This window comes from Lotus japonicus, chromosome 2, assembly GCF_012489685.1.
Source record: "Lotus japonicus ecotype B-129 chromosome 2, LjGifu_v1.2".
Classification (NCBI taxonomy): domain Eukaryota; kingdom Viridiplantae; phylum Streptophyta; class Magnoliopsida; order Fabales; family Fabaceae; genus Lotus; species Lotus japonicus.
Window position 1 is genome coordinate 39,119,025 of NC_080042.1, and position 18,932 is coordinate 39,137,956.

Below are 18,932 nucleotides of genomic sequence, written 5' to 3' on the forward strand. Positions count from 1 at the left end.
CCTGCGCGCGAATTCGACGAAACTGGGGCACAGTCCCTTATTTTAGTCCCTTAAACGTGGACAAAAATTTGGAACATTTCAGGAATGCACGTTTGTTCGAGTTATGTTCCCGTCGAGCAGCCCTACGAACAATTTGGGCGAAATGTTCATAAAACAAAATTCCTACGTGCGAATTCGACGAAACTGGGGCACAGTCCCTAATTTTAGTCCCTTAAACTCTGGAAAAATTTTGGAACATTTCGGGACTGCATATTTGTTCGAGTTATGTTCCTGTCGAGCAGTTATGCGTATCATTTGGGCGAAACGATCATAAAACATAATTACTGCGCGCGAATTCGACGAAACTAGGGAACAGTCCCTAATTTTAGTCCCTTAAACTGTGGAAAAATTTGGAACATTTTAGGACTGCACATTTGTTCGACTTATGGTCCAGTCGAGCAGCTCTGCGTATCATTTGCGCGAAACGTTGATAAACAAAATTCCTCTGCGCGAATTCGACGAAACTGGGGCACAGTCCCTTATTTTAGACCCTTAAACTGTGGAAAAAATTTGGAACATTTCAGGACTGCACGTTTGTTCGAGTTATGTTCCCGTCGAGCAGCTCTACGATTAATTTGTGCGAAACGTTCATAAAACAAAATTCCTGCGCGCGAATTGTCGAAGCCGGGGCAGAGTTCCTAATTTTAGTCCCTTAAACTGTGGACAAATTTGGAACATTTCAGGACCGCACGTTTGTTCGAGTTATGTTCCCGTCGAGCAGCTCTACGAGCAATTTGGTCGAAACGTTCATAAAACAAAATTCCTGCGCGCGAATTCGACGAAACTGGGGCACAGTCCTTATTTTAGTCCCTTAAACTGTGGACAAAAATTTGGAACATTTCAGGAATGCACGTTTGTTCGAGTTATGTTCCCGTCGAGCAGCCCTACGAACAATTTGGGCGAAACGTTCATAAAACAAAATTCCTGCGCGCGAATTCGACGAAACTGGGGCACAGTCCCTAATTTTAGTCCCTTAAACTGGGGAAAATTTTTTGGAACATTTCGGGACTGCACATTTGTTCGAGTTATGTTCCCGTCGACCAGCTCTACGAACAATTTGGGTGAAACGTTCAAAAAAAAAATTTGGAACGTTTTAGGACTGCACATTTGTTCGAGTTATGTTCCTGTCGAGTAGCTCTACGATTAATTTGTGCGAAACGTTCATAAAACAAAATTCCTGCGCGCGAATTCGACGAAACTGGGGCACAGTCCCTTATTTTAGTCCCTTAAACCGTGGACAAAAATTTGGAACATTTCAGGAATGCACGTTTGTTCGAGTTATGTTCCCGTCGAGCAGCCCTACGAACAATTTGGGCGAAATGTTCATAAAACAAAATTCCTACGTGCGAATTCGACGAAACTGGGGCACAGTCCCTAATTTTAGTCCCTTAAACTCTGGAAAAAATTTTGGAACATTTCGGGACTGCATATTTGTTCGAGTTATGTTCCTGTCGAGCAGTTATGCGTATCATTTGGGCGAAACGATCATAAAAACATAATTACTGCGCGCGAATTCGACGAAACTAGGGAACAGTCCCTAATTTTAGTCCCTTAAACTGTGGACAAAAATTTGGAACATTTTAGGACTGCACATTTGTTCGACTTATGGTCCAGTCGAGCAGCTCTGCGTATCATTTGCGCGAAACGTTGATAAAACAAAATTCCTCTGCGCGAATTCGACGAAACTGGGGCACAGTCCCTTATTTTAGACCCTTAAACTGTGGAAAAAATTTGGAACATTTCAGGACTGCACGTTTGTTCGAGTTATGTTCCCGTCGAGCAGCTCTACGATTAATTTGTGCGAAACGTTCATAAAACAAAATTCCTGCGCGCGAATTCGTCGAAGCCGGGGCAGAGTTCCTAATTTTAGTCCCTTAAACTGTGGACAAAAATTTGGAACATTTCAGGACCGCACGTTTGTTCGAGTTATGTTCCCGTCGAGCAGCTCTACGAGCAATTTGGTCGAAACGTTCATAAAACAAAATTCCTGCGCGCGAATTCGACGAAACTGGGGCACAGTCCCTTATTTTTAGTCCCTTAAACTGTGGACAAAAATTTGGAACATTTCAGGAATGCACGTTTGTTCGAGTTATGTTCCCGTCGAGCAGCCCTACGAACAATTTGGGCGAAACGTTCATAAAACAAAATTCCTGCGCGCGAATTCGACGAAACTGGGGCACAGTCCCTAATTTTAGTCCCTTAAACTGGGGAAAATTTTTTGGAACATTTCGGGACTGCACATTTGTTCGAGTTATGTTCCCGTCGACCAGCTCTACGAACAATTTGGGTGAAACGTTCAAAAAACAAAAATTTGGAACGTTTTAGGACTGCACATTTGTTCGAGTTATGTTCCTGTCGAGTAGCTCTACGATTAATTTGTGCGAAACGTTCATAAAACAAAATTCCTGCGCGCGAATTCGACGAAACTGGGGCACAGTCCCTTATTTTAGTCCCTTAAACCGTGGACAAAAATTTGGAACATTTCAGGAATGCACGTTTGTTCGAGTTATGTTCCCGTCGAGCAGCCCTACGAACAATTTGGGCGAAATGTTCATAAAACAAAATTCCTACGTGCGAATTCGACGAAACTGGGGCACAGTCCCTAATTTTAGTCCCTTAAACTCTGGAAAAAATTTTGGAACATTTCGGGACTGCATATTTGTTCGAGTTATGTTCCTGTCGAGCAGTTATGCGTATCATTTGGGCGAAACGATCATAAAACATAATTACTGCGCGCGAATTCGACGAAACTAGGGAACAGTCCCTAATTTTAGTCCCTTAAACTGTGGACAAAAATTTGGAACATTTTAGGACTGCACATTTGTTCGACTTATGGTCCAGTCGAGCAGCTCTGCGTATCATTTGCGCGAAACGTTGATAAACAAAATTCCTCTGCGCGAATTCGACGAAACTGGGGCACAGTCCCTTATTTTAGACCCTTAAACTGTGGAAAAAATTTGGAACATTTCAGGACTGCACGTTTGTTCGAGTTATGTTCCCGTCGAGCAGCTCTACGATTAATTTGTGCGAAACGTTCATAAAACAAAATTCCTGCGCGCGAATTCGTCGAAGCCGGGGCAGAGTTCCTAATTTTAGTCCCTTAAACTGTGGACAAAAATTTGGAACATTTCAGGACCGCACGTTTGTTCGAGTTATGTTCCGTCGAGCAGCTCTACGAGCAATTTGGTCGAAACGTTCATAAAACAAAATTCCTGCGCGCGAATTCGACGAAACTGGGGCACAGTCCCTTATTTTAGTCCCTTAAACTGTGGACAAAAATTTGGAACATTTCAGGAATGCACGTTTGTTCGAGTTATGTTCCCGTCGAGCAGCCCTACGAACAATTTGGGCGAAACGTTCATAAAACAAAATTCCTGCGCGCGAATTCGACGAAACTGGGGCACAGTCCCTAATTTTAGTCCCTTAAACTGGGGAAAATTTTTTGGAACATTTCGGGACTGCACATTTGTTCGAGTTATGTTCCCGTCGACCAGCTCTACGAACAATTTGGGTGAAACGTTCAAAAACAAAAATTTGGAACGTTTTAGGACTGCACATTTGTTCGAGTTATGTTCCTGTCGAGTAGCTCTACGATTAATTTGTGCGAAACGTTCATAAAACAAAATTCCTGCGCGCGAATTCGACGAAACTGGGGCACAGTCCCTTATTTTAGTCCCTTAAACCGTGGACAAAAATTTGGAACATTTCAGGAATGCACGTTTGTTCGAGTTATGTTCCCGTCGAGCAGCCCTACGAACAATTTGGGCGAAATGTTCATAAAACAAAATTCCTACGTGCGAATTCGACGAAACTGGGGCACAGTCCCTAATTTTAGTCCCTTAAACTCTGGAAAAAATTTTGGAACATTTCGGGACTGCATATTTGTTCGAGTTATGTTCCTGTCGAGCAGTTATGCGTATCATTTGGGCGAAACGATCATAAAACATAATTACTGCGCGCGAATTCGACGAAACTAGGGAACAGTCCCTAATTTTAGTCCCTTAAACTGTGGACAAAAATTTGGAACATTTTAGGACTGCACATTTGTTCGACTTATGGTCCAGTCGAGCAGCTCTGCGTATCATTTGCGCGAAACGTTGATAAACAAAATTCCTCTGCGCGAATTCGACGAAACTGGGGCACAGTCCCTTATTTTAGACCCTTAAACTGTGGAAAAAATTTGGAACATTTCAGGACTGCACGTTTGTTCGAGTTATGTTCCCGTCGAGCAGCTCTACGATTAATTTGTGCGAAACGTTCATAAAACAAAATTCCTGCGCGCGAATTCGTCGAAGCCGGGGCAGAGTTCCTAATTTTAGTCCCTTAAACTGTGGACAAAAATTTGGAACATTTCAGGACCGCACGTTTGTTCGAGTTATGTTCCCGTCGAGCAGCTCTACGAGCAATTTGGTCGAAACGTTCATAAAACAAAATTCCTGCGCGCGAATTCGACGAAACTGGGGCACAGTCCCTTATTTTAGTCCCTTAAACTGTGGACAAAAATTTGGAACATTTCAGGAATGCACGTTTGTTCGAGTTATGTTCCCGTCGAGCAGCCCTACGAACAATTTGGGCGAAACGTTCATAAAACAAAATTCCTGCGCGCGAATTCGACGAAACTGGGGCACAGTCCCTAATTTTAGTCCCTTAAACTGGGGAAAATTTTTTGGAACATTTCGGGACTGCACATTTGTTCGAGTTATGTTCCCGTCGACCAGCTCTACGAACAATTTGGGTGAAACGTTCAAAAAACAAAAATTTGGAACGTTTTAGGACTGCACATTTGTTCGAGTTATGTTCCTGTCGAGTAGCTCTACGATTAATTTGTGCGAAACGTTCATAAAACAAAATTCCTGCGCGCGAATTCGACGAAACTGGGGCACAGTCCCTTATTTTAGTCCCTTAAACCGTGGACAAAAATTTGGAACATTTCAGGAATGCACGTTTGTTCGAGTTATGTTCCCGTCGAGCAGCCCTACGAACAATTTGGGCGAAATGTTCATAAAACAAAATTCCTACGTGCGAATTCGACGAAACTGGGGCACAGTCCCTAATTTTAGTCCCTTAAACTCTGGAAAAAATTTTGGAACATTTCGGGACTGCATATTTGTTCGAGTTATGTTCCTGTCGAGCAGTTATGCGTATCATTTGGGCGAAACGATCATAAAACATAATTACTGCGCGCGAATTCGACGAAACTAGGGAACAGTCCCTAATTTTAGTCCCTTAAACTGTGGACAAAAATTTGGAACATTTTAGGACTGCACATTTGTTCGACTTATGGTCCAGTCGAGCAGCTCTGCGTATCATTTGCGCGAAACGTTGATAAAACAAAATTCCTCTGCGCGAATTCGACGAAACTGGGGCACAGTCCCTTATTTTAGACCCTTAAACTGTGGAAAAAATTTGGAACATTTCAGGACTGCACGTTTGTTCGAGTTATGTTCCCGTCGAGCAGCTCTACGATTAATTTGTGCGAAACGTTCTTAAAACAAAATTCCTGCGCGCGAATTCGTCGAAGCCGGGGCACAGTTCCTAATTTTAGTCCCTTAAACTGTGGACAAAAATTTGGAACATTTCAGGACTGCACGTTTGTTCGAGTTATGTTCCCGTCGAGTAGCTCTACGAGCAATTTGGGCGAAACGTTCATAAAACAAAATTCCTACGCGCGAATTCGAAGAAACTGGGGCACAGTCCCTAATTTTAGTCCCTTAAACTGGGGAAAATTTTTTGGAACATTTCGGGGCTGCACATTTGTTCGAGTTATGTTCCCGTCGTCCAGCTCTACGAACAATTTGGGTGAAACGTTCAAAAAACAAAAATTTGGAACGTTTTAGGACTGCACATTTGTTCGAGTTATGTTCCTGTCGAGTAGTTCTACGATTAATTTGTGCGAAACGTTCATAAAACAAAATTCCTGCGCGCGAATTCGACGAAACTGGGGCACAGTCCCTTATTTTAGTCCCTTAAACCGTGGACAAAAATTTGGAACATTTCAGGAATGCACGTTTGTTCGAGTTATGTTCCCGTCGAGCAGCCCTACGAACAATTTGGGCGAAATGTTCATAAAACAAAATTCCTACGTGCGAATTCGACGAAACTGGGGCACAGTCCCTAATTTTAGTCCCTTAAACTCTGGAAAAAATTTTGGAACATTTCGGGACTGCATATTTGTTCGAGTTATGTTCCTGTCGAGCAGTTATGCGTATCATTTGGGCGAAACGATCATAAAACATAATTACTGCGCGCGAATTCGACGAAACTAGGGAACAGTCCCTAATTTTAGTCCCTTAAACTGTGGACAAAAATTTGGAACATTTTAGGACTGCACATTTGTTCGACTTATGGTCCAGTCGAGCAGCTCTGCGTATCATTTGCGCGAAACGTTGATAAACAAAATTCCTCTGCGCGAATTCGACGAAACTGGGGCACAGTCCCTTATTTTAGACCCTTAAACTGTGGAAAAAATTTGGAACATTTCAGGACTGCACGTTTGTTCGAGTTATGTTCCCGTCGAGCAGCTCTACGATTAATTTGTGCGAAACGTTCATAAAACAAAATTCCTGCGCGCGAATTCGTCGAAGCCGGGGCAGAGTTCCTAATTTTAGTCCCTTAAACTGTGGACAAAAATTTGGAACATTTCAGGACCGCACGTTTGTTCGAGTTATGTTCCCGTCGAGCAGCTCTACGAGCAATTTGGTCGAAACGTTCATAAAACAAAATTCCTGCGCGCGAATTCGACGAAACTGGGGCACAGTCCCTTATTTTAGTCCCTTAAACTGTGGACAAAAATTTGGAACATTTCAGGAATGCACGTTTGTTCGAGTTATGTTCCCGTCGAGCAGCCCTACGAACAATTTGCGCAAAATGTTCATAAAACAAAATTCCTACGTGCGAATTCGACGAAACTGGGGCACAGTCCCTAATTTTAGTCCCTTAAACTGGGGAAATTTTTTTGGAACATTTCGGGGCTGCACATTTGTTCGAGTTATGTTCCCGTCGACCAGCTCTACGAACAATTTGGGTGAAACGTTCAAAAAACAAAAATTTGGAACGTTTTAGGACTGCACATTTGTTCGAGTTATGTTCCTGTCGAGTAGCTCTACGATTAATTTGTGCGAAACGTTCATAAAACAAAATTCCTGCGCGCGAATTCGACGAAACTGGGGCACAGACCCTTATTTTAGTCCCTTAAACCGTGGACAAAAATTTGGAACATTTCAGGAATGCACGTTTGTTCGAGTTATGTTCCCGTCGAGCAGCCCTACGAACAATTTGGGCAAAATGTTCATAAAACAAAATTCCTACGTGCGAATTCGACGAAACTGGGGCACAGTCCCTAATTTTAGTCCCTTAAACTCTGGAAAAAATTTTGGAACATTTCGGGACTGCATATTTGTTCGAGTTATATTCCTGTCGAGCAGTTATGCGTATCATTTGGGCGAAAAGATCATAAAACATAATTACTGCGCGCGAATTCGACGAAACTAGGGAACAGTCCCTAATTTTAGTCCCTTAAACTGTGGACAAAAATTTGGAACATTTTAGGACTGCACATTTGTTCGACTTATGGTCCAGTCGAGCAGCTCTGCGTATCATTTGCGCGAAACGTTGATAAAACAAAATTCCTCTGCGCGAATTCGACGAAACTGGGGCACAGTCCCTTATTTTAGACCCTTAAACTGTGGAAAAAATTTGGAACATTTCAGGACTGCACGTTTGTTCGAGTTATGTTCCCGTCGAGCAGCTCTACGATTAATTTGTGCGAAACGTTCTTAAAACAAAATTCCTGCGCGCGAATTCGTCGAAGCCGGGGCACAGTTCCTAATTTTAGTCCCTTAAACTGTGGACAAAAATTTGGAACATTTCAGGACTGCACGTTTGTTCGAGTTATGTTCCCGTCGAGTAGCTCTACGAGCAATTTGGGCGAAACGTTCATAAAACAAAATTCCTACGCGCGAATTCGAAGAAACTGGGGCACAGTCCCTAATTTTAGTCCCTTAAACTGGGGAAAATTTTTTGGAACATTTCGGGGCTGCACATTTGTTCGAGTTATGTTCCCGTCGTCCAGCTCTACGAACAATTTGGGTGAAACGTTCAAAAAACAAAAATTTGGAACGTTTTAGGACTGCACATTTGTTCGAGTTATGTTCCTGTCGAGTAGCTCTACGATTAATTTGTGCGAAACGTTCATAAAACAAAATTCCTGCGCGCGAATTCGACGAAACTGGGGCACAGTCCCTTATTTTAGTCCCTTAAACCGTGGACAAAAATTTGGAACATTTCAGGAATGCACGTTTGTTCGAGTTATGTTCCCGTCGAGCAGCCCTACGAACAATTTGGGCGAAATGTTCATAAAACAAAATTCCTACGTGCGAATTCGACGAAACTGGGGCACAGTCCCTAATTTTAGTCCCTTAAACTCTGGAAAAAATTTTGGAACATTTCGGGACTGCATATTTGTTTGAGTTATGTTCCTGTCGAGCAGTTATGCGTATCATTTGGGCGAAACGATCATAAAACATAATTACTGCGCGCGAATTCGACGAAACTAGGGAACAGTCCCTAATTTTAGTCCCTTAAACTGTGGACAAAAATTTGGAACATTTTAGGACTGCACATTTGTTCGACTTATGGTCCAGTCGAGCAGCTCTGCGTATCATTTGCGCGAAACGTTGATAAACAAAATTCCTCTGCGCGAATTCGACGAAACTGGGGCACAGTCCCTTATTTTAGACCCTTAAACTGTGGAAAAAATTTGGAACATTTCAGGACTGCACGTTTGTTCGAGTTATGTTCCCGTCGAGCAGCTCTACGATTAATTTGTGCGAAACGTTCATAAAACAAAATTCCTGCGCGCGAATTCGTCGAAGCCGGGGCAGAGTTCCTAATTTTAGTCCCTTAAACTGTGGACAAAAATTTGGAACATTTCAGGACCGCACGTTTGTTCGAGTTATGTTCCCGTCGAGCAGCTCTACGAGCAATTTGGTCGAAACGTTCATAAAACAAAATTCCTGCGCGCGAATTCGACGAAACTGGGGCACAGTCCCTTATTTTAGTCCCTTAAACTGTGGACAAAAATTTGGAACATTTCAGGAATGCACGTTTGTTCGAGTTATGTTCCCGTCGAGCAGCCCTACGAACAATTTGCGCAAAATGTTCATAAAACAAAATTCCTACGTGCGAATTCGACGAAACTGGGGCACAGTCCCTAATTTTAGTCCCTTAAACTGGGGAAAATTTTTTGGAACATTTCGGGGCTGCACATTTGTTCGAGTTATGTTCCCGTCGACCAGCTCTACGAACAATTTGGGTGAAACGTTCAAAAAACAAAAATTTGGAACGTTTTAGGACTGCACATTTGTTCGAGTTATGTTCCTGTCGAGTAGCTCTACGATTAATTTGTGCGAAACGTTCATAAAACAAAATTCCTGCGCGCGAATTCGACGAAACTGGGGCACAGTCCCTTATTTTAGTCCCTTAAACCGTGGACAAAAATTTGGAACATTTCAGGAATGCACGTTTGTTCGAGTTATGTTCCCGTCGAGCAGCCCTACGAACAATTTGGGCGAAATGTTCATAAAACAAAATTCCTACGTGCGAATTCGACGAAACTGGGGCACAGTCCCTAATTTTAGTCCCTTAAACTCTGGAAAAAATTTTGGAACATTTCGGGACTGCATATTTGTTCGAGTTATATTCCTGTCGAGCAGTTATGCGTATCATTTGGGCGAAAAGATCATAAAACATAATTACTGCGCGCGAATTCGACGAAACTAGGGAATAGTCCCTAATTTTAGTCCCTTAAACTGTGGACAAAAATTTGGAACATTTTAGGACTGCACATTTGTTCGACTTATGGTCCAGTCGAGCAGCTCTGCGTATCATTTGCGCGAAACGTTGATAAAACAAAATTCCTCTGCGCGAATTCGACGAAACTGGGGCACAGTCCCTTATTTTAGACCCTTAAACTGTGGAAAAAATTTGGAACATTTCAGGACTGCACGTTTGTTCGAGTTATGTTCCCGTCGAGCAGCTCTACGATTAATTTGTGCGAAACGTTCTTAAAACAAAATTCCTGCGCGCGAATTCGTCGAAGCCGGGGCACAGTTCCTAATTTTAGTCCCTTAAACTGTGGACAAAAATTTGGAACATTTCAGGACTGCACGTTTGTTCGAGTTATGTTCCCGTCGAGTAGCTCTACGAGCAATTTGGGCGAAACGTTCATAAAACAAAATTCCTACGCGCGAATTCGAAGAAACTGGGGCACAGTCCCTAATTTTAGTCCCTTAAACTGGGGAAAATTTTTTGGAACATTTCGGGGCTGCACATTTGTTCGAGTTATGTTCCCGTCGTCCAGCTCTACGAACAATTTGGGTGAAACGTTCAAAAAACAAAAATTTGGAACGTTTTAGGACTGCACATTTGTTCGAGTTATGTTCCTGTCGAGTAGCTCTACGATTAATTTGTGCGAAACGTTCATAAAACAAAATTCCTGCGCGCGAATTCGACGAAACTGGGGCACAGTCCCTTATTTTAGTCCCTTAAACCGTGGACAAAAATTTGGAACATTTCAGGAATGCACGTTTGTTCGAGTTATGTTCCCGTCGAGCAGCCCTACGAACAATTTGGGCGAAATGTTCATAAAACAAAATTCCTACGTGCGAATTCGACGAAACTGGGGCACAGTCCCTAATTTTAGTCCCTTAAACTCTGGAAAAAATTTTGGAACATTTCGGGACTGCATATTTGTTCGAGTTATGTTCCTGTCGAGCAGTTATGCGTATCATTTGGGCGAAACGATCATAAAACATAATTACTGCGCGCGAATTCGACGAAACTGGGGAACAGTCCCTTATTTTAGACCCTTAAACTGTGGAAAAAATTTGGAACATTTCAGGACTGCACGTTTGTTCGAGTTATGTTCCCGTCGAGCAGCTCTACGATTAATTTGTGCGAAACGTTCATAAAACAAAATTCCTGCGCGCGAATTCGTCGAAGCCGGGGCAGAGTTCCTAATTTTAGTCCCTTAAACTGTGGACAAAAATTTGGAACATTTCAGGACCGCACGTTTGTTCGAGTTATGTTCCCGTCGAGCAGCTCTACGAGCAATTTGGTCGAAACGTTCATAAAACAAAATTCCTGCGCGCGAATTCGACGAAACTGGGGCACAGTCCCTTATTTTAGTCCCTTAAACTGTGGACAAAAATTTGGAACATTTCAGGAATGCACGTTTGTTCGAGTTATGTTCCCGTCGAGCAGCCCTACGAACAATTTGCGCAAAATGTTCATAAAACAAAATTCCTACGTGCGAATTCGACGAAACTGGGGCACAGTCCCTAATTTTAGTCCCTTAAACTGGGGAAATTTTTTTGGAACATTTCGGGGCTGCACATTTGTTCGAGTTATGTTCCCGTCGACCAGCTCTACGAACAATTTGGGTGAAACGTTCAAAAAACAAAAATTTGGAACGTTTTAGGACTGCACATTTGTTCGAGTTATGTTCCTGTCGAGTAGCTCTACGATTAATTTGTGCGAAACGTTCATAAAACAAAATTCCTGCGCGCGAATTCGACGAAACTGGGGCACAGACCCTTATTTTAGTCCCTTAAACCGTGGACAAAAATTTGGAACATTTCAGGAATGCACGTTTGTTCGAGTTATGTTCCCGTCGAGCAGCCCTACGAACAATTTGGGCAAAATGTTCATAAAACAAAATTCCTACGTGCGAATTCGACGAAACTGGGGCACAGTCCCTAATTTTAGTCCCTTAAACTCTGGAAAAAATTTTGGAACATTTCGGGACTGCATATTTGTTCGAGTTATATTCCTGTCGAGCAGTTATGCGTATCATTTGGGCGAAAAGATCATAAAACATAATTACTGCGCGCGAATTCGACGAAACTAGGGAACAGTCCCTAATTTTAGTCCCTTAAACTGTGGACAAAAATTTGGAACATTTTAGGACTGCACATTTGTTCGACTTATGGTCCAGTCGAGCAGCTCTGCGTATCATTTGCGCGAAACGTTGATAAAACAAAATTCCTCTGCGCGAATTCGACGAAACTGGGGCACAGTCCCTTATTTTAGACCCTTAAACTGTGGAAAAAATTTGGAACATTTCAGGACTGCACGTTTGTTCGAGTTATGTTCCCGTCGAGCAGCTCTACGATTAATTTGTGCGAAACGTTCTTAAAACAAAATTCCTGCGCGCGAATTCGTCGAAGCCGGGGCACAGTTCCTAATTTTAGTCCCTTAAACTGTGGACAAAAATTTGGAACATTTCAGGACTGCACGTTTGTTCGAGTTATGTTCCCGTCGAGTAGCTCTACGAGCAATTTGGGCGAAACGTTCATAAAACAAAATTCCTACGCGCGAATTCGAAGAAACTGGGGCACAGTCCCTAATTTTAGTCCCTTAAACTGGGGAAAATTTTTTGGAACATTTCGGGGCTGCACATTTGTTCGAGTTATGTTCCCGTCGTCCAGCTCTACGAACAATTTGGGTGAAACGTTCAAAAAACAAAAATTTGGAACGTTTTAGGACTGCACATTTGTTCGAGTTATGTTCCTGTCGAGTAGCTCTACGATTAATTTGTGCGAAACGTTCATAAAACAAAATTCCTGCGCGCGAATTCGACGAAACTGGGGCACAGTCCCTTATTTTAGTCCCTTAAACCGTGGACAAAAATTTGGAACATTTCAGGAATGCACGTTTGTTCGAGTTATGTTCCCGTCGAGCAGCCCTACGAACAATTTGGGCGAAATGTTCATAAAACAAAATTCCTACGTGCGAATTCGACGAAACTGGGGCACAGTCCCTAATTTTAGTCCCTTAAACTCTGGAAAAAATTTTGGAACATTTCGGGACTGCATATTTGTTCGAGTTATGTTCCTGTCGAGCAGTTATGCGTATCATTTGGGCGAAACGATCATAAAACATAATTACTGCGCGCGAATTCGACGAAACTAGGGAACAGTCCCTAATTTTAGTCCCTTAAACTGTGGACAAAAATTTGGAACATTTTAGGACTGCACATTTGTTCGACTTATGGTCCAGTCGAGCAGCTCTGCGTATAATTTGCGCGAAACGTTGATAAAACAAAATTCCTCTGCGCGAATTCGACGAAACTGGGGCACAGTCCCTTATTTTAGACCCTTAAACTGTGGAAAAAATTTGGAACATTTCAGGACTGCACGTTTGTTCGAGTTATGTTCCCGTCGAGCAGCTCTACGATTAATTTGTGCGAAACGTTCATAAAACAAAATTCCTGCGCGCGAATTCGTCGAAGCCGGGGCAGAGTTCCTAATTTTAGTCCCTTAAACTGTGGACAAAAATTTGGAACATTTCAGGACCGCACGTTTGTTCGAGTTATGTTCCCGTCGAGCAGCTCTACGAGCAATTTGGGCGAAACGTTCATAAAACAAAATTCCTATGCGCGAATTCGAAGAAATTGGGGCACAGTCCCTAATTTTAGTCCCTTAAACTGGGGAAATTTTTTTGGAACATTTCGGGGTGCACATTTGTTCGAGTTATGTTCCCGTCGAGCAGCTCTACGAACAATTTGGGTGAAACGTTCAAAAAACAAAAATTTGGAACGTTTTAGGACTGCACATTTGTTCGAGTTATGTTCCTGTCGAGTAGCTCTACGATTAATTTGTGCGAAACGTTCATAAAACAAAATTCCTGCGCGCGAATTCGACGAAACTGGGGCACAGTCCATAATTTTAGTCCCTTAAACTGGGGAAAAATTTTTGGAACATTTCGGGACTGCACATTTGTTCGAGTTATGTTCCCGTCGAGCAGCTCTACGAACAATTTGGTCGAAACGTTCATAAAACAAAATTCCTGCGCGCGAATTCGACGAAGCTGGGGCACAGTTCCTAATTTTAGTCCCTTAAACTGTGGACAAAAATTTGGAACATTTCAGGACCGCACGTTTGTTCGAGTTATGTTCCCGTCGAGCAGCTCTACGAGCAAATTGGGCGAAACGTTCATAAAACAAAATTCCTACGCGCGAATTCGAAGAAACTGGGGCACAGTCCCTAATTTTAGTCCCTTAAACTGGGGAAAATTTTTTGGAACATTTCGGGGCTGCACATTTGTTCGAGTTATGTTCCCGTCGACCAGCTCTACGAACAATTTGGGTGAAACGTTCAAAAAACAAAAATTTGGAACGTTTTAGGACTGCACATTTGTTCGAGTTATGTTCCTGTCGAGTAGCTCTACGATTAATTTGTGCGAAACGTTCATAAAACAAAATTCCTGCGCGCGAATTCGACGAAACTGGGGCACAGTCCCTTATTTTAGTCCCTTAAACCGTGGACAAAAATTTGGAACATTTCAGGAATGCACGTTTGTTCGAGTTATGTTCCCGTCGAGCAGCCCTACGAACAATTTGGGCGAAATGTTCATAAAACAAAATTCCTACGTGCGAATTCGACGAAACTGGGGCACAGTCCCTAATTTTAGTCCCTTAAACTCTGGAAAAAATTTTGGAACATTTCGGGACTGCATATTTGTTCGAGTTATGTTCCTGTCGAGCAGTTATGCGTATCATTTGGGCGAAACGATCATAAAACATAATTACTGCGCGCGAATTCGACGAAACTAGGGAACAGTCCCTAATTTTAGTCCCTTAAACTGTGGACAAAAATTTGGAACATTTTAGGACTGCACATTTGTTCGACTTATGGTCCAGTCGAGCAGCTCTGCGTATAATTTGCGCGAAACGTTGATAAAACAAAATTCCTCTGCGCGAATTCGACGAAACTGGGGCACAGTCCCTTATTTTAGACCCTTAAACTGTGGAAAAAATTTGGAACATTTCAGGACTGCACGTTTGTTCGAGTTATGTTCCCGTCGAGCAGCTCTACGATTAATTTGTGCGAAACGTTCATAAAACAAAATTCCTGCGCGCGAATTCGTCGAAGCCGGGGCAGAGTTCCTAATTTTAGTCCCTTAAACTGTGGACAAAAATTTGGAACATTTCAGGACCGCACGTTTGTTCGAGTTATGTTCCCGTCGAGCAGCTCTACGAGCAATTTGGGCGAAACGTTCATAAAACAAAATTCCTATGCGCGAATTCGAAGAAATTGGGGCACAGTCCCTAATTTTAGTCCCTTAAACTGGGGAAATTTTTTTGGAACATTTCGGGGTGCACATTTGTTCGAGTTATGTTCCCGTCGAGCAGCTCTACGAACAATTTGGGTGAAACGTTCAAAAAACAAAAATTTGGAACGTTTTAGGACTGCACATTTGTTCGAGTTATGTTCCTGTCGAGTAGCTCTACGATTAATTTGTGCGAAACGTTCATAAAACAAAATTCCTGCGCGCGAATTCGACGAAACTGGGGCACAGTCCATAATTTTAGTCCCTTAAACTGGGGAAAAATTTTTGGAACATTTCGGGACTGCACATTTGTTCGAGTTATGTTCCCGTCGAGCAGCTCTACGAACAATTTGGTCGAAACGTTCATAAAACAAAATTCCTGCGCGCGAATTCGACGAAGCTGGGGCACAGTTCCTAATTTTAGTCCCTTAAACTGTGGACAAAAATTTGGAACATTTCAGGACCGCACGTTTGTTCGAGTTATGTTCCCGTCGAGCAGCTCTACGAGCAAATTGGGCGAAACGTTCATAAAACAAAATTCCTACGCGCGAATTCGAAGAAACTGGGGCACAGTCCCTAATTTTAGTCCCTTAAACTGGGGAAAATTTTTTGGAACATTTCGGGGCTGCACATTTGTTCGAGTTATGTTCCCGTCGACCAGCTCTACGAACAATTTGGGTGAAACGTTCAAAAAACAAAAATTTGGAACGTTTTAGGACAGCACATTTGTTCGAGTTATGTTCCTGTCGAGTAGCTCTACGATTAATTTGTGCGAAACGTTCATAAAACAAAATTCCTGCGCGCGAATTCGACGAAACTGGGGCACAAACCCTTATTTTAGTCCCTTAAACCGTGGACAAAAATTTGGAACATTTCAGGAATGCACGTTTGTTCGAGTTATGTTCCCGTCGAGCAGCCCTACGAACAATTTGGGCAAAATGTTCATAAAACAAAATTCCTACGTGCGAATTCGACGAAACTGGGGCACAGTCCCTAATTTTAGTCCCTTAAACTCTGGAAAAAATTTTGGAACATTTCGGGACTGCATATTTGTTCGAGTTATGTTCCTGTCGAGCAGTTATGCGTATCATTTGGGCGAAACGATCATAAAACATAATTACTGCGCGCGAATTCGACGAAACTAGGGAACAGTCCCTAATTTTAGTCCCTTAAACTGTGGACAAAAATTTGGAACATTTTAGGACTGCACATTTGTTCGACTTATGGTCCAGTCGAGCAGCTCTGCGTATCATTTGCGCGAAACGTTGATAAAACAAAATTCCTCTGCACGAATTCGACGAAACTGGGGCACAGTCCCTTATTTTAGACCCTTAAACTGTGGAAAAAATTTGGAACATTTCAGGACTGCACGTTTGTTCGAGTTATGTTCCCGTCGAGCAGCTCTACGATTAATTTGTGCGAAACGTTCTTAAAACAAAATTCCTGCGCGCGAATTCGTCGAAGCCGGGGCACAGTTCCTAATTTTAGTCCCTTAAACTGTGGACAAAAATTTGGAACATTTCAGGACTGCACGTTTGTTCGAGTTATGTTCCCGTCGAGTAGCTCTACGAGCAATTTGGGCGAAACGTTCATAAAACTAAATTCCTACGCGCGAATTCGAAGAAACTGGGGCACAGTCCCTAATTTTAGTCCCTTAAACTGGGGAAATTTTTTTGGAACATTTCGGGGCTGCACATTTGTTCGAGTTATGTTCCCGTCGAGCAGCTCTACGAACAATTTGGGTGAAACGTTCAAAAAACAAAAATTTGGAACGTTTTAGGACTGCACATTTGTTCGAGTTATGTTCCTGTCGAGTAGCTCTACGATTAATTTGTGCGAAACGTTCATAAAACAAAATTCCTGCGCGCGAATTCGACGAAACTGGGGCACAGTCCCTTATTTTAGTCCCTTAAACTGTGGACAAAAATTTGGAACATTTCAGGAATGCACGTTTGTTCGAGTTATGTTCCTGTCGAGCAGCCCTACGAACAATTTGGGCGAAACGTTCATAAAACAAAATTCCTACGTGCGAATTCGATGAAACTGGGGCTTAGTCCCTAATTTTAGTCCCTTAAACTCTGGAAAAAATTTTGGAACATTTCGGGACTGCATATTTGTTCGAGTTATGTTCCTGTCGAGTAGTTATGCGTATCATTTGGGCGAAACGTTTTTAAAACATAATTACTGCGCGTGAATTCGACGAAACTAGGGAACAGACCCTAATTTTAGTCCCTTAAACTGTGGACAAAAATTTGGAACATTTTAGGACTGCACATTTGTTCGAGTTATGGTCAAGTCGAGCAGCTCTGCGTATCATTTGCGCGAAACGTTGATAAAACAAAATTCCTCTGCGCGAATTCGACGAAACTGGGGCACAGTCCCTTATTTTAGACCCTTAAACTGTGGAAAAAATTTGGAACATTTCAGGACTGCACGTTTGTTCGAGTTATGTTCCCGTCGAGCAGCTCTACGATTAATTTGTGCGAAACGTTCATAAAACAAAATTCCTGCGCGCGAATTGGTCGAAGTTGGGGCACAGTCCCTAATTTTAGTCCCTTAAACTGTGGACAAAAATTTGGAACATTTCAGGACTGCACGTTTGTTCGAGTTATGTTCCCGTCGAGCAGCTCTACGAGCAATTTGGGCGAAACGTTCATAAAACAAAATTCCTACGCGCGAATTGGATGAAACTGGGGCACAATCCCTAATTTTAGTCCCTTAAACTGGGGAAAATTTTTTGGAACATTTCGGGGCTGCACATTTGTTCGAGTTATGTTCCCGTCGAGCAGCTCTACGAACAATTTGGGTGAAACGTTCAAAAAACAAAATTTGGAACGTTTTAGGACTGCATATTTGTTCGAGTTATGTTCCTGTCGAGTAGCTCTACGATTAATTTGTGCGAAACGTTCATAAAACAAAATTCCTGCGCGCGAATTCGACGAAACTGGGGCACAGTCCCTTATTTTAGTCCCTTAAACTGTGGACAAAAATTTGGAACATTTCAGGAATGCACGTTTGTTCGAGTTATGTTCCCGTCGAGCAGCCCTACGAACAATTTGGGCGAAACGTTCATAAAACAAAATTCCTACGTGCGAATTCGACGAAACTGGGGCTTAGTCCCTAATTTTAGTCCCTTAAACTCTGGAAAAAATTTTGGAACATTTCGGGACTGCATATTTGTTCGAGTTATGTTCCTGTCGAGTAGTTATGCGTATCATTTGGGCGAAACATTTTTAAAACATAATTACTGCGCGCGAATTCGACGAAACTAGGGAACAGTCCCTAATTTTAGTCCCTTAAACTGTGGACAAAAATTTGGAACATTTTAGGACTGCACATTTGTTCGAGTTATGGTCAAGTCGAGCAGCTCTGCGTATCATTTGCGCGAAACGTTGATAAAACAAAATTCCTCTGCGCGAATTCGACGAAACTGGGGCACAGTCCCTTATTTTAGACCCTTAAACTGTGGAAAAAATTTGGAACATTTCAGGACTGCACGTTTGTTCGAGTTATGTTCCCGTCGAGCAGCTCTACGATTAATTTGTGCGAAACGTTCATAAAACAAAATTCCTGCGCGCGAATTCGTCGAAGCTGGGGCACAGTCCCTAATTTTAGTCCCTTAAACTGTGGACAAAAATTTGGAACATTTCAGGACTGCACGTTTGTTCGAGTTATGTTCCCGTCGAGCAGCTCTACGAGCAATTTGGGCGAAACGTTCATAAAACAAAATTCCTACGCGCGAATTGGATGAAACTGGGGCACAATCCCTAATTTTAGTCCCT